The sequence below is a fragment of the Pinus tabuliformis genome, chromosome 4_2 (assembly GCF_031772625.1).
Source record: "Pinus tabuliformis cultivar Carrire ecotype Pingquan chromosome 4_2, CPIR1, whole genome shotgun sequence".
NCBI lineage: Eukaryota > Viridiplantae > Streptophyta > Pinopsida > Pinales > Pinaceae > Pinus > Pinus tabuliformis.
In genome coordinates, this window is record NC_142304.1 from 1,028,350,138 (window position 1) to 1,028,364,918 (window position 14,781).

The window sequence follows — 14,781 nt, forward strand, 5'->3', positions numbered from 1 at the left end:
AAAAATGTTAAATGATTTTACAAAAATTATGAAAGGGTGCAAATGAAACAAGCACAAACCCTTTGACTGGTCTACTTTAAGTTTTGCCCACACAGAGAAAAGACAAGAAGGGGCGCCAACCAATCCAAATATTCACCTCTAAAAACATGAGGCAATCTTATTTGAGTCAGGATCATCAAATTTTTCAAATAAACCTTCAGACATCCTCGCAGCACAGAAGAGGATATTCCTGAACATTCTTCAGCAGACTCAGACATCCTCACAGCACGGAAGAGGGTATTCCTGAACATTCTTCAGCAGACTCAGTGTAATAGAGACCAATCAATCTGGAAGCATTAATGCTATGGAACTGATTGGAAATAACGGATTTTAATATTTTTACAAGGACAATTTTGTCCATTTCCTAAGAAATACAATTTAGATTTTGATCTTTGACACAAAAAATTAAAGACAAGGCAGTGGTATTGTAACCTTGACTCTAGTATTACAAAAAAACACTGAATGATTAGTGTAGCTAAGGAGGTTGTGATCGTTTCAGTCGCTGCACAACTTACTTCATTGATGGCCTAATTGAAAGCGAAACCACGGTACACGACAGCAATGTGCAGCGTCTCAATTAAATCATCATGAGGACCTACATTCCATAGGCCTACAATAAAAAACTCACGGGCCCGTCCTTGTCGAAGCAACATACATGGCCAAGCAACAATGTTGAATCCATTACCATAGCTAGAAAATGAAGGATCAAGAGCTTTCTTGTCAGAAAGTAACTCTAAAAGCACAACCCCATAGCTATAAACGTCTGCCTTATCTGAAACATGGCATGTCATTGCATACTCTGGAGCAACATAACCAAATGTGCCTGCTACATTAGTTGTTGCATGAGTTTCAGAAGTTCCTAGAAGCCTAGCAAGACCAAAGTCGGACAGATAGGCATTGAAATTGTTATCAAGAAGAATATTGCTAGGTTTGATATCTCGATGCAACACACGTGGAACACAATCCTCGTGCAGATAAGTAAGAGCCCGAGCAATGTCTAAAGCAATTTTGTGAATCATGCCCCAGTCAACTCTTCATTTTGATCTCTCTTGAAGAAATTTTTCCAAGTTACCTCTAGGCAAATAATTGTATACCAAAAACATTTGTGACTTGCTGGCATGGTAGCCTATTAATGTTACAAGGTTTGGATGGCGTACCCGTCCAACTGTTCTGATCTCTGCATCAAACTGTTGAATGCCTTGGAAGCGTCCCACGGAAAGTCTCTTGACTGCTACTAACAATCCTGGGACCAGTTCAGCTTTGTAAGTTGCGCCAAAACCTCCATTACCAATGAAATTGGTTGTACTGAAGTTTCCCGTAGCTCTAACTACGCTCTCATAAGTTAGTTGAACTCCAATGTTTGTAAATGTGATAACCTCTTTTCTTCTTGATCGATAAACAACAGAACTTGATATCTGCCATCTTGTACACTGGAAAAGAACAGCAAGAACTAAAACTACAAAGACTATAGCTGCAGCTGAAGTGATAGCTGCAATTTCAATAGAATTGAAGTGGCTGTGTTTCTTAACTGGGTTTCCATTTGGAGAGTGAGCATACAGAAGAGGAACACCAATCTCATCCAGCGGCTGTAATGGTGAATGAACAGGGAGGCAAGAGTTAAGAAACTTATTTCCAGTGAAACTATCACAAGATATCTTACTGCTGCTAAAGACTGGTAATTTCCCAGATAAATTATTATATGACACATTGAATACAGTTAAACCTGTCAGAAGTGCAAAGCGCTGAGGAACCTGCCCTGTATGTTTATTATTGTCAGGTCAAAGATGTGTTAGCCATTTCAGGTTTCTTAACTTTGCTGGAATTTCTCCTGTAAAGGCATTAGAATAAAGTTCCAATACAGTTAAGATATTTGACCTAGGAATCCTGGGATCTCCCCTGTAAGGTTGTTTTCACCCAAGCTAAGATACTGGAGATCCTTCAACTGTCCTAATTGAGTTGGAATGCTTCCATGCAAAGAATTATCTCGCAAATCAAGATGCATCAAAGACTCCAGGTTCCCAATAGTTGGTGGTAATAGTTCTGTAATTTGATTGACTGCTGCCTCGAAATGTTTCAGAGATTTGCAATTTAGAAATAACTCAGGAGGAATTTCACCCGAAATTCGGTTGACGCTCATGTTCAGGGCAAAGGTATGTAACCTTGGGCACAAATAAAAAAGAGAAGATGTAATGTTCCCTGTAAAATTATTGTCATTTAGGAGAAGCGCATACGACACTTGTTCTTCGATCATTTGATCACCTATCAAAGGAGGAGGAATGGAACCAGCAAACTTGTTCCCACTTAAATCATGAAGCACAAGCAAACCTTCAGATACAAGAAACCGAAGTGAGCTACTTGCACACGCACCACAATACAAGAGAGAAGAATATATGGTGGGAGGATCCAATTCTGATTGTGAAACATTTGATAACCCTTCCTTAAATTGGTTTCCTGGGAATGGAAGTTGCTTGGGGCAGTCAGCATTAATAGCAATTGTAAAATTTCCTGTTAGTGAGTTGCCACTGACATCAAAATAAATCATACAGGAAATAGGAAGCTCTTGAGGAATCTCACCTGTAAGATGACTAGAGCTCAAATCAAGGAAAAATAAGTTTTTGCATTGCCCCAAACCTGCAGGAATTTTGTCGGTAAGGAGGTTTTGACCTAAATTAAGGACTTGCAAGTTACAATTATCCCAATTTTTGGGTAAGGGGCTAAGGGGCCATTCAGACTCATCGCCGGAGCCCATATAATCTGAAGCTTGGGAAGGGTAAAAAGGCCGGCTGGAAGAACTCCTTGAAAGTAATTATATTCCCCTTTATCACTATTTGTGAAAAATACAGTTGACTGGTCCACATCGGAATCATTGCCAAGGTCAAAATTTAGCGTATTAGATAGCACAAGCACCGAAAGCTGGCGGCAATCAGCTAATTCCTTTGGAATCTTACCACTGAGGCTGTTTCTTGAAACATCTACAATCTGCAGCATGGAAAGCCTACCGATCTCCGATGGAATGCTTCCTTCTAGAAATTTCGAAAACAATGCCAAGGACACCAATCGGCTGCAGTTCATCAATTGTGGAGGGATATTATCTGTCAACAAATTGCCTGAAAGATCAAGGTACTCCAGGACTTCACAGCTGTTTGCCAGCTCCAATGGAATTGGCCCGGAGAACTGATTGAAAGATAACGACAGCGCTTTGAGTTTTGGCAAGCTTTCGAGAAATAAAGGGATGCTTCCATTCAGCCCATTGCCAGCCAAATCCAGTATTTCAAGTGTGCGGCAGTTGGAGAGCTCCTCGGGAACAGCACGGGCAAGTGAATTGTAGCCCAGGTTCAGGATGCGTAAAAATTTCAAACTACCTAACTCCGCGGGCAGCTGACCAGTGAAGGAGTTGCCTTGAAGTTCAAGAACTTCCAGAAACCTGAAGTTCCCAATTTCCGAAGGTACATCGCCGGAAAGGGAATTGAAAGGCAGCGACAGAACACGCAATTCACTGAGATGATCAATAGGAGAAAGCGTACCAGCAAGCTTGCACGCAACGCGATCCTGTCGATTGTATCCTTCCCAAGAATTCGCCACACTCCCATTCCGAAGGCAAATCATAGAGGAACCCATTGAGCCATTCTCCGCAGAAACTGATTCCGGAAGCAGCCCTCTGGCAAGAAAACGCTTCGAAGAGCTCCCCATAAACCTAGAACACCGCCCCCCACGGCCTTCACCAACTCCCTCCGATGAAAACAAGCTTGCAGATCCGAAATCAGAGATATCGAGCTTGACCACTCGGCGCGAGGACAAATTACAGACAACCCCAGTCCAGGAGCAGCGATCCTCATCCCTCTCATTCCAATTCAGAAAAACATGGAATGGATCACTCGTGACGGACCTCTTAAACTCTAGCAGAGCATTGCCATCTAGCAGAGCATTGCCATCAGCGGAGAGAGAATAAAGAATAGGAAAAAGCAGTAAAAATATCTTGCCATGCCATGGAGCGCACAACAGAATTTGGAGGTGAAAAGAAGGCAACTCAACCGATATTTGGAAAAAGCAGTCACACTTCAAATCAACGGTTGAAAGTGTCTCACCTGATCTAACGGACCAGGGTAAAAGTGTTGACAATTGTTGATGCATAGGAAGGCCTATCGGCCTAATTAACGTGCGGTGATGACTAGGCGAGCAATATTTAGACAACTCAAATGCTTCAGAGGCTTAGTGATCTTTCTTAAAAAATATGGCCATCTAATCTGCTGATGTGTCACGTGCCCACTTATCCTCAAGGGCGGTCGTGCGCCACGTCATCTGTGGTTGGCAAGTAATTGCGAGATCCTTTGTTCAGTTCATCGATGTCATCAAATACGTAACAGGTGGAGGATACGTGTAACACTAGCCACGTGAGAAAAGCAGTTTTGATTGGACAGGGGTCTTTCCAGGTCAGCAAACCTGAAACGAAATAAAATAAAAAACGGCTTCTTTGGTAGATATTTACGAAATAAAATAAATGACTGTTTTTTGGGTAGATAGTTTTCTAGTACTATATTTAATATAGTTTGAGTGGGCCTAATGGTTAAGAGCATGTGTTTCCTCTTTAGAGGTTACAAGTTCAAAACCAGAGGGAGTAGAGATGTATGCTTAGTAGACTTAGCAGTCAAACCGCGCAGAAGTGGGTCCCTTGCCTCACAAACAATGGGGTTTCATACACCAATTTGGTGTCTAGCTCCCTTGTCCCACAAACAATGGGGTTTCATACACCAATCAGGTTCAAAACCAAAGCAGGTAGCCCCTGCGCGGAAGTGGGTCCATTGTTCCACAAACAATGGGTTTTCATACACCAATTTGGTGTCTAATTGAGCCCTGACCTTAAAATTGGATAATAATTATTATTATTATACATTTTGTAGTTTTTTCGACAATTCTTTTCTATGCAAATTTCGTTATTGTCATTTTAATTAATAATGTGACAAAAAAAAAAGAGAGAAATATTAATGTAAATAACTCATATAAATTAAATGATTAATAGAGTTGCATGAAGCAAATTTCTTTGGAGAATGGAGAGAAAATCGGTTTGCGCTAGGGATGCGTTGGAGAGAAGTGCATATAGGCTACATCTTTGGAGCTGCTGATTGGGGATTTCATGACTGTTCTAAGGAAGATTGGTTCCTTTATTGTCCTAGATGGTTACGAGTTATATCCAAGAGGGCTAACACAAAGTTATAAGCTTTATAAATGCAATGTTGAAAATCAACATTATGGATGGACAAATTAAGGTTTTTTCATGTGCCCCCTCCTTCCCATACTTTGATTTATATCTTATGTTCAGTTTCATGGGCGATGGCACCACCGGTGGCTACACATTAGGGGCCCAATACCTCATTATTCCCGCGCAAAAAATATGTTACGTCTTGAGGTGTATGTACAATGTGTGCCTTAGACTTTGTGAGAGGAGAAAATTTTTCAGATTATATTAAAAAAAATTGAGTGGGAAATCATATCTCATCTAGACCAGAAGCTCTACCTTTGTACTCTCTATAATATAGATTATAAAGGGAAAATGGGGTATTCATGTAACCTGCCAATGCCTACAGTATGAAGGGAAGGTGTTTCAACATACATCATAGATCCAAAAATATAAAATTAACAGGAACATTGTTTTAATTCTGAACTCAAGGTTGAGTGAAGTTTCTTCAGGAACTAGTGTTGCATGTTCTAGGAGTTCAAATGGTCCATCTACATCCTTCAAAGATGCAATGAAAGGGAAGCCTCTCCTCCCAATTGAACAAACTCAAAACATTATCGGACCTTACATCATTGATCAAATGGATCATCCACCTGCCATGGAAGTTAATCTTTTGAAGGTAAACACCATGTTCATAGCTTTTCAAATAAAAGTGGTTATCTACACGTTTAATGGCTTCTGGCCCAAGACAGATGCTTTAGCCCAGTGAGCTTTTGCTACTTAAACACCACGACATATATTTGTGCTCCAAAGGATTCTTCACTGCCTGATTTGAAACACATAAAGACTTGGGTTTTTATCTCAATGAAGGACCATGGTTTTGGGGTAGAGTTGGGCTCTTTATTACTCCATCGTTTCCATATTTCAATGCAACAAATACGATAGTCACAACCTTACCAGGTTGGGCGAGGCTCCAAAATCTCCCACCTCCTTTTTGGAGTCCTAGAGGGCATAGGAAACACTTTGGGCAAGTTCAAATAAAGGGGCATTGAAAGAATAAAGAAATGTATTTTCACCTTCAACAAAAATTGTGTGGAGTTAGACCTTAGTTGTTATGTGGACAAATCCCTCTTGCAGACAAGAGTGATCTCCCTAGACTTCAAAGAACCCTAGTAACAAACACACAGGAATTGTTACCTTTCTCTAGATTCTGATTGACTGAAAGCAAATAGAATGATAGAGGCCTCTTACTGATTTGACGAAATGATTGATGAAGTCCCTCAAAGCTTTCGACCATTCACTCCTTGATGCTCTAGATGTCCTCTCGTCGCTCCTGACAGCTTCTCCATACTATCTTGAAAGAGATCTGCAAAGACAGAGACAAACAAGAGATCAAAGCATACAACATATAATCAAAGAGATAAATGGACTAATTAACCAATTATATATCATAAACTGATCAATATGCAACCAAAATCCATGTAGGTGATCAAGGAATCCTACAAATTAAATCAATGAAGATGTAATTGAGAAAGAACAATTGCTTTTATATTCATAAAACTGGAGAAAATCCTTACAACCATATAGCCTTGATGTTGTAGGTCTCTTCTACAATCTTCATCCCTCTCGCTTGCAAGAAAAGCCTTCTAACCTAATCTCAACAGCATAAAACTACTTCCAACAATCCTCCCTCAATCCTTAGACCTGTAGTAGCTTTATAGGCCAAGAATGGGAAGTTATGGATCCATTCTCCAAGGGATGTGATCCATTCTGTAAATGGGCCTAGAAGGATCAAACCTTTCAAAGTGTAAACTTGCAAATTAAATCTCTCAAAGTGCAAATATGCAAATCTTGAGTAAAGGTTTGCACCTCAAGGGATTTGATCCCTCTTGGTGGTTAGATTAACTATGGATCTAGGTTGTTTATATATATACAGCGTTAAATAGGTTATATTACATAAGAATACCATTTGTAAAATTATGGGTTGTCAAAACTTGGAGCTAAAAATCCGCTAACAATTTAAATAGTTTTTAACTAATTTTGTTTATTTTTATTTTAAATAATTTGATCTCTCCATGTTTTTTTTGTTTTTAGTTTTATTTGGATCTAGTCAAAATATTTGCATAGCATTACAACATCTCTTAGAGTGACTCTATACACAATAATTAATATCAATTAAATATCAAATACTATATTCATGATAATTGAATTTATACCATAAAATCATGTAATATAAAAAATGTCTAACATTTAGCTATGGGTTGTCAAAACTTGGAGCTAAAAATCCGCTAACAATTTAAATAAATTTAACTAATTTTATTTTATTTTATTTTAAATAATTTGATCTCTCCAAGTTTTTTTGTTTTTTATTTTATTTGGATCTAGTCAAAATATTTGCATAACATTACAACATCTCTTAGAGTGACTCTAAACACAATAATTAATATCAATTAAATATCAAATACCACATTCATGATAATTGAATTTATATCATAAAATCATGTAAAATAAAAAATGTCTAACATTTAACTTAGTATATGAGAATTAGATCCAAAATTCGCATATGAGCTTTTAAAATCTTTTAATGTATTAAAAATAAATATTAATTTGACTTATGAGACTTGGATCCAAAATGTTGATTGCAATTTAATTTAGTTTCATAGAAACTAAATTTTTAAAAATTGCTAAAGTATTTAAAAAAACTATATTAGTAAAATTAAAAACTTGTAAAATATTAAAAAAATAAAAACTATATTCATAAAATTTTACAATTTCATAATTTTATTTTTTATTGATTTAAAATATTAATGCAATAAAATATATATGTTTCAAAGAGAAAATGGTGCACACTAATGAGTAGCAAAGTTATCTAGAACCTGCCTCTTAACAAATTAGATGGATAGTAATTAAAAGATTTATGGGTTAATAGGTTATTATTAATTAATAGAGTTAATTATGCATCACTGAAATTAATAAGTGGTTGGTTAGGGTATATTAATTAGTTGACTAATGAGTGGTTGGTTAGGGTATATTAATTAGTTGATCTATGGTGATTTTCTAAATAATTAATCTTATATCTTGTAACCCCTTCAAAATATCATTGCATAGGTAAACACTAGCTAAATCTCATATTTTCTCCTCTCTAGTGACTTAACACTTTGTGAATGACTGCAAATAATTTTAAAATCAGTGAATCATTACATTATGTCTAAAGCCTTGCTTCTATTCCAAAAATTAACCAACATCAAATTGTTTCAATTTTTTAGCCAAATTAAATTATATATATATATATATATATATATATAAACAAACTAAGCTAAGCCACAGAGTTATATGTCTTTAATATTTTCCACTCCAATTTAACTATATTTAACCTAATTAAGAGTAGTTATTTTGTAGCCTTTGTTCAAATGTAGAAAGTTCATACCTTTTAAAATTCAATAATTAAACTAAGCCGCAAGGAACACTAGCTATGTGACCTTGTTTTATTTTATTTTTGATTTTTTTCATGTGTTTCCTTATGTCTTGATGTACTTATATTTCTTTGGGTCTATGGGTCCTTATTTATAAAAACTCTTACTCTTTGCTTAAACTCTTCCTTTTACTTTAGTTTTAGTCATGCTCTCTAAAAATAGGACTTATTTTTGTGAGTCTCATGCCAAGAATACATTGTGCTTTAGGTTCATGAGTTTTAATGTATATTAAAAAATTAAAAATGGAAGCGTTCTATTTTCTTCTTTGGGATTTTTAAAAAATATTTCTCATTACAAATTGATATAATTCTTTTGGCATTCAAGGAAATCGTTCAAATTCCTTTTAAGAGTATTAAAATCCTCTTCCTCATGTTATCACATGCATAGTTACCAAGATTTGGTTATTTTGGCTTCACATTCTTGGATTTTTTATTCATCATCTTTAGCCTCATTGGCATGTATGGCAGGTTCATGCATCATTGGTGTGGCATATAATGTGGCATCAAACACATTTATCTGACCAAGGTGCCATATGATATAAGAAGAATGGTTATGCTATGTTAAAGAACTAATTGGGATGTTCTCAAGCATAAATAATTTTGAGACAATCCTTTCAATTAATTATTCTCCACTCCTTAATGTCATGTGGCTTGAATGATACCAATATCAAGCCTCAACTCTTAGTGATTGGATGTCTTGACCCTTAAGGAGTGTCAATTCAGCTTCAACTAAAGCTACTAGATATGATTGGGTGTCTTGACTCTTAAGGAGTGCCAATTCAACTTCAACAAGAACTACTAGATACGTGACATCTCAACAATCCCAATCTTGAACTCTCAATTCTTGAGATTCTCATCGCTCTTGGTCCTTGGAAGTTTTTAGACTCTCAACTCTTGTAGCTATTCCTTAACTTTATTTCAACATTTTGGAAACACTTTATACCACACAACCTCAAATGGAATTAAACTCAATATTTGACACTAGTGATCTTAAGCTTTTTAAAAGCATAACAAAGAAACTCCCTAATACTTAAAACTTTATATTAACTCACTTTTCTATAATGTAAGACTTAATATTAGCTTACCCAACCCTTCTCTAATTACCTTTCTAATATATATATATATATAAACTAAATTATTTACAATTTAACCTTTAATTTTATTCATTTCACTTTGACTTCGGTAACATTGTTCACTTCTACTTTTCCCATGAAAAAACTCAAAGGCATTCAGCATCTTGAATCTCAACTCTCATGTGAATGGGACTTAAAGGAATTTGGGTTCCAATCTGGACTCACCTCAATTTTTTGTATTATTTTAGATTGTAACTTTACTTTTATTAGAGTTAGAAAAATGAGATGATATGTTCTTGCCAGAATTTTTGCATAGTAAAAAATGCCAAATTAATAGCGATGTGACATATAAAAATAATAAAACCCACCTTAAATAATATTGAAAATGAAATATATTTCTTAGAAACTTAATGAATGTGACATTAAAATGAATGTAAATTAATTCATTTGTTTTTTAAATAAATTCATGATTGTATTATTATTACTGATAATTTCATAATTAATTAAAGATGACAAATTATTTTTTTAATTATATAAATTAAAATCATTCAATTTATAATGAATCAATAAGTAAAAATATATTTTAAAATGAAATAGTGAACAATTTCATTGGGCTAGCTTAACCTTTTATTCATACATTTTTATAGTTATCTGTTGATCCAATTAACTAATTAAGTTAAGTTTTTTATTTAACTTTGAATTCATCCATTTTTATAGTTATCCATTGATCCAATTAAATAATTAGGTCAATTTTTTTTTTTTATTAGAGGAAATTATGCTATATTCTCAATTCGATTGTGCTATTTTCATATTGACATTGCAAAGTTTATCAATTAATGGGTTGAGATTGCACTTTTCATTATATAATGTTGTATTCTTCCTTAAAAAGACGATAATATTAAAATGAATTCAATGTTCAACTTCCTTTTACACTTTTTGGAGCAATTATTAATATTAATATTATAAATAAAAATCTCTTCCAGTACTTTAATATGAAGTTGCCATCCTTAATATGATGAGAATTTTGGACTATCTAATTTTATATATATTTAGGTAGAGAAGACTCTATTATTAGAAATATTTTTGATTGCTTTAAAATTAAACATATTCCATCCATTCTTCATCACGTATTAATGTGGGGAAACTGCACTCGCATAGGTTGTGGATGCACAGGGTCAAGCTACTTTGTATCATTCCAGGTCATTAGTTAAATATTCTATTTGATTAATTTTATCTTCAGAACTGTAAATACCTAAAAATAATATGAAAATCTTAAATTAGAAAATGAAAATTCAACACCCTCGTCGCCGTAATATAATAATATATTTTCTTAACAAACCCTCGGAAATATTCCAATGCTGGTTGCTGGTCTTAAAAGCTTTATAGAAAATTAAATTAACGTGCGGTGCTGACTAGGCAAGCAATATTTAGACAACTCAAATGCTTCAGAGGCTTAGTAATCTTTCTTAAAAAATATGGCCATCTTGATCTGCTGATGTGTCACGTGCCCACTTATCCTCAAGGTTGCTCGTGCGCCACGTCATCTGTAGTTAGCATGTAATTGCGAGATCCTTTGTGCAGCTCATCGATGTCATCAAATACGTAACTGGTGGAGGATACGTGTAACACCAGCCACGTGAGACCAACTGCTTTGCTTCGACTTGATTCGAGAAAAATATTATTAAACAAACATAAAAATAAAAAAAATAAAAATAAAAATAGAGACATGGATATCTGGCTATTTTTGTTGCCAATTTAAATTATCTCTTAGGAATCGGCCCTAATACAACCCAGAATAGAAATGTGGGTGCTATAAGGGGAATTTATAACGCTCTTCATTTGATAGAAATTCTTGAGTCATAGTAACTCGCCAACGCCTACACTTTGAAGGGAAAGTGCTTCAACATACATCACAAATCCAAAATATAAAATCAACACGAACTTTGTTTTAATTCTGTGATTCAAGGTTGAGCGAAGATGCTCCAAGAACTAATGTTGCATGTTTTATGAGTCCAATTGGTTCATCACTTGGAAATTTAATCCTTACTTGTCTCAGTTGTGACTCTTTCTATGTAAAGGAGTATGTTACTATTCCTTAGGAGTTGTTAAGATCTAAATGTTTCCTAGATTAGTGTGTGGTTGAGATATTCTCTCAACCAAGTGATTGTGTTTCCAAGTTAGTTTACTTATCTTGAGACAACACTAAATGTATTTATATATAACATTATTTGATGTGAATATTGAATCAATGTGATGTAGGAGCATTCAGGCCTAGTCAACAATGTGATAGCATGATCACATGTTGTGACTAGCAAGGGGTTGGAAGACAAAGAGTTTAGTCAATTTTATTTATTTAAATGTAGGCGAGTATTTATTTATGGTCAAAATGATTAAAAAGGGGCATAGTGGCTGATTGATTCTCCCTGTGTGGAGATCAGGCCAAAGTGTTAGATTTAATTGCTTTAAATAGAAAATGAGGAAACTGAAAGCTTGATTTAGTGGTTGTTTAAAAAAGAGTGGAACTGAAGAGACTTTTTAGGAGAAGGTGAGAGATTTCTGGTTATGAACCAGAATTGGGTCATGAATCCATTCTTTGTATAAATTGTGATTTCCTTGTATAATTCAAGGGTTGGTTAGCTAGACTAGGAGAGAAAGGTTAGATATTTTGGAGTGGTTTTGAGCCTACGAGCAGGATGTAAACCAGGGGCCACTGATAGTAGAAAATTAGGCCTATGCGAGACATAAAGGCTCGATTATGTAATCAATTGTTTATATCATGAATATACTTATCTCAATTCTGAGTGGAATGCGTGTTCAAGTATTGGATTATGCATGATTTGTAGGTCCTGTAATAGGATTGCAGGGAGAACTCGAAAGGACGCGTAGAGGAGAAATTAAGAACTGTTCGTGCATAACAGTGAAGTGAAATTGGGCCGAGATGAAGTTTTGTGAATCCACAGAAAAGGAGGAGAAACAGAGGAGCGTGAGGAACCTTTAAATTCATTAAAGGGTTCAAGAAAGGAAGCTCAGGAGAAAGCGCGCATTGGAAAGAACAAGGGACCAGAACCTTTTAAAAGGACGCCGCAAGCCACAGACAGCGATGAAACAACATAAAAGCCCAAGTAAAAAAAAGAACGAGAAATGAAGTGGTGACACTCAGCAGCCATTGGATCATTTAGATCAATGGCCGGGATCAAGTCGCAGCGACATAAGCCTTTTGAAAACATCGGCGCGAACCTTTGGAATGGAGCGATCGTGATCCTGCGATTAAACATGGACCGTCGAATCAAGATTTAGATTAATAGTGTAGATCTAATCGCAAGTCGCGTTATCGGCAGGTTCAAGTGGCAACGATCGGCTAGTGCATATGTAATACGTTGATAGCAATAAGGCGATCGAGTGATCAGGAGTTCGGCCTATCGGAGGAGTAGACGACTTAAGGCGGACCCGATATATTTATGTGTGCCGGTATATAAATCTTGAGTTCCGACTTTATGGAAATTGAGGAGATCGGAGTCGGAGGAATGTGAGTTATATATGTTTGTGTTAAAGAACTGCAGTAGGGCTGATTGCGATCAACGATGAGGTACAACCTCGGTTCTGTGCGGAGGTCATACGAAAGGCGGAAATGCTGTTTTAGGAGGATTTCTTAGGCTCGATAGAAAGATTTTGAAGAAAGACTTTAACTAAAGTCTTATACAAAGACTTGAGGGTCGATATAGGCGCGATAGGCTTTAAGGCAGGGTGATGGGGTTCCAATAACAAGGAACAGTTATAAAGGGCTTAACCATTTATGCTTTGAATTTTTGACTCCATAGAAGAGTCAACTCCTGGGACAATTATTTTTATGTGTTTCATGCATACTGTGGGTATGTGCAGGGGTAGCCCTGCATCATTTTTGGTATCAGAGAAAGATTAACACTATGTGGAGATTGATTGAGGAACTGAATTTTATTTTCCAGCATATATAACTGGCATTGTAATGGATCTGACACAGAGGGAGAATAGAGTACAAGGATTCATGCATAGAAGAATTCTGACATGTTACAGGCAATGAAGACTTCAGTTGGTTATTCAAGAGAGACTGTGGAAAAAGGGATTTGAGGAAGCTAGGATCAGAAAGGATCTGGTAAGTTTTAAAGCTTTAATGGTATGTGTAGGTGAATGCAGGTAATGAAATTGCAACAAACTATTGTAAGGAAAGAAAGCGAATATAGATGTACTCAACAAGAACAAGAATTCGGTTGAAAGAAGGATTGAAGTGCAGACAGCGAGCGGTAAAGCAGCATGTGTATTATCCAGCCAATCAGCAGGTATGAGTTGTATTTTGATGATTGGTTCATTTGAATTTTTTTTATAAAGGGAAGAGAGTGATAGCAGCAACACACAGTAGCAGAGTGTGTAAAGAAAGAGAGGAGTTGTGTTAGTGGCAGTGAACCTAAATATTCCAGCTGAAAGTTGGACAGGGAGAACAGTTACAACGTTCTCAAGAGAAGGTGAGTTGAGGATACAAGCCTAAAGAGAGCAGAAGAGAATGCTCAAGAGGTTCCAGAGATAGAGAACTAGTGCTTGCCAAAAGACCAAGTCCAGAGAAGGGATTGGTGAGGTAAGTGATAGCAGGAAGGACTTGTTGTCACAGAGGTTTAGTGCAGCTCATGGTGAGTGAGAAGCTCATAGAGATAATGAGGAAATGACTATTGATAGTCATAGTAGGGGTTCAGAGAGAAGCCACAACAAAGGAACAGAGGATGCCAAAGAACAAGGCAAAGGAGAGAAGATGAATCAAGAGGTATTTGACAGAGAAATTACAGAACTGAAGGCAATAATGGATGCCATAATAGTGTTGTTGGAAAAAGGTGAAGGAAACCGAAGATGTGGTTGGACTATAAAAAGAAAGAAGATAAAGTGGAAGTTGTTGTAGAAACAGGTAAAGAGGAGAAAGTATATCAAATTAAGAGAAGAACTCAGAGCAGCTGAGTTAGAGATGGAAGATAGCTATTGTAGACACAAGCAAGAGGTTTACC

At 36.1% G+C, this 14,781-nt stretch overlaps 1 pseudogene; it reads right to left on the bottom strand.

The window, feature by feature from the left end:
* Positions 1-37: 37 nt before the first annotated feature.
* Positions 38-4,170, bottom strand: LOC149173129 (LRR receptor-like serine/threonine-protein kinase RPK2 pseudogene; annotated as a pseudogene).
* Positions 4,171-14,781: the final 10,611 nt, after the last annotated feature.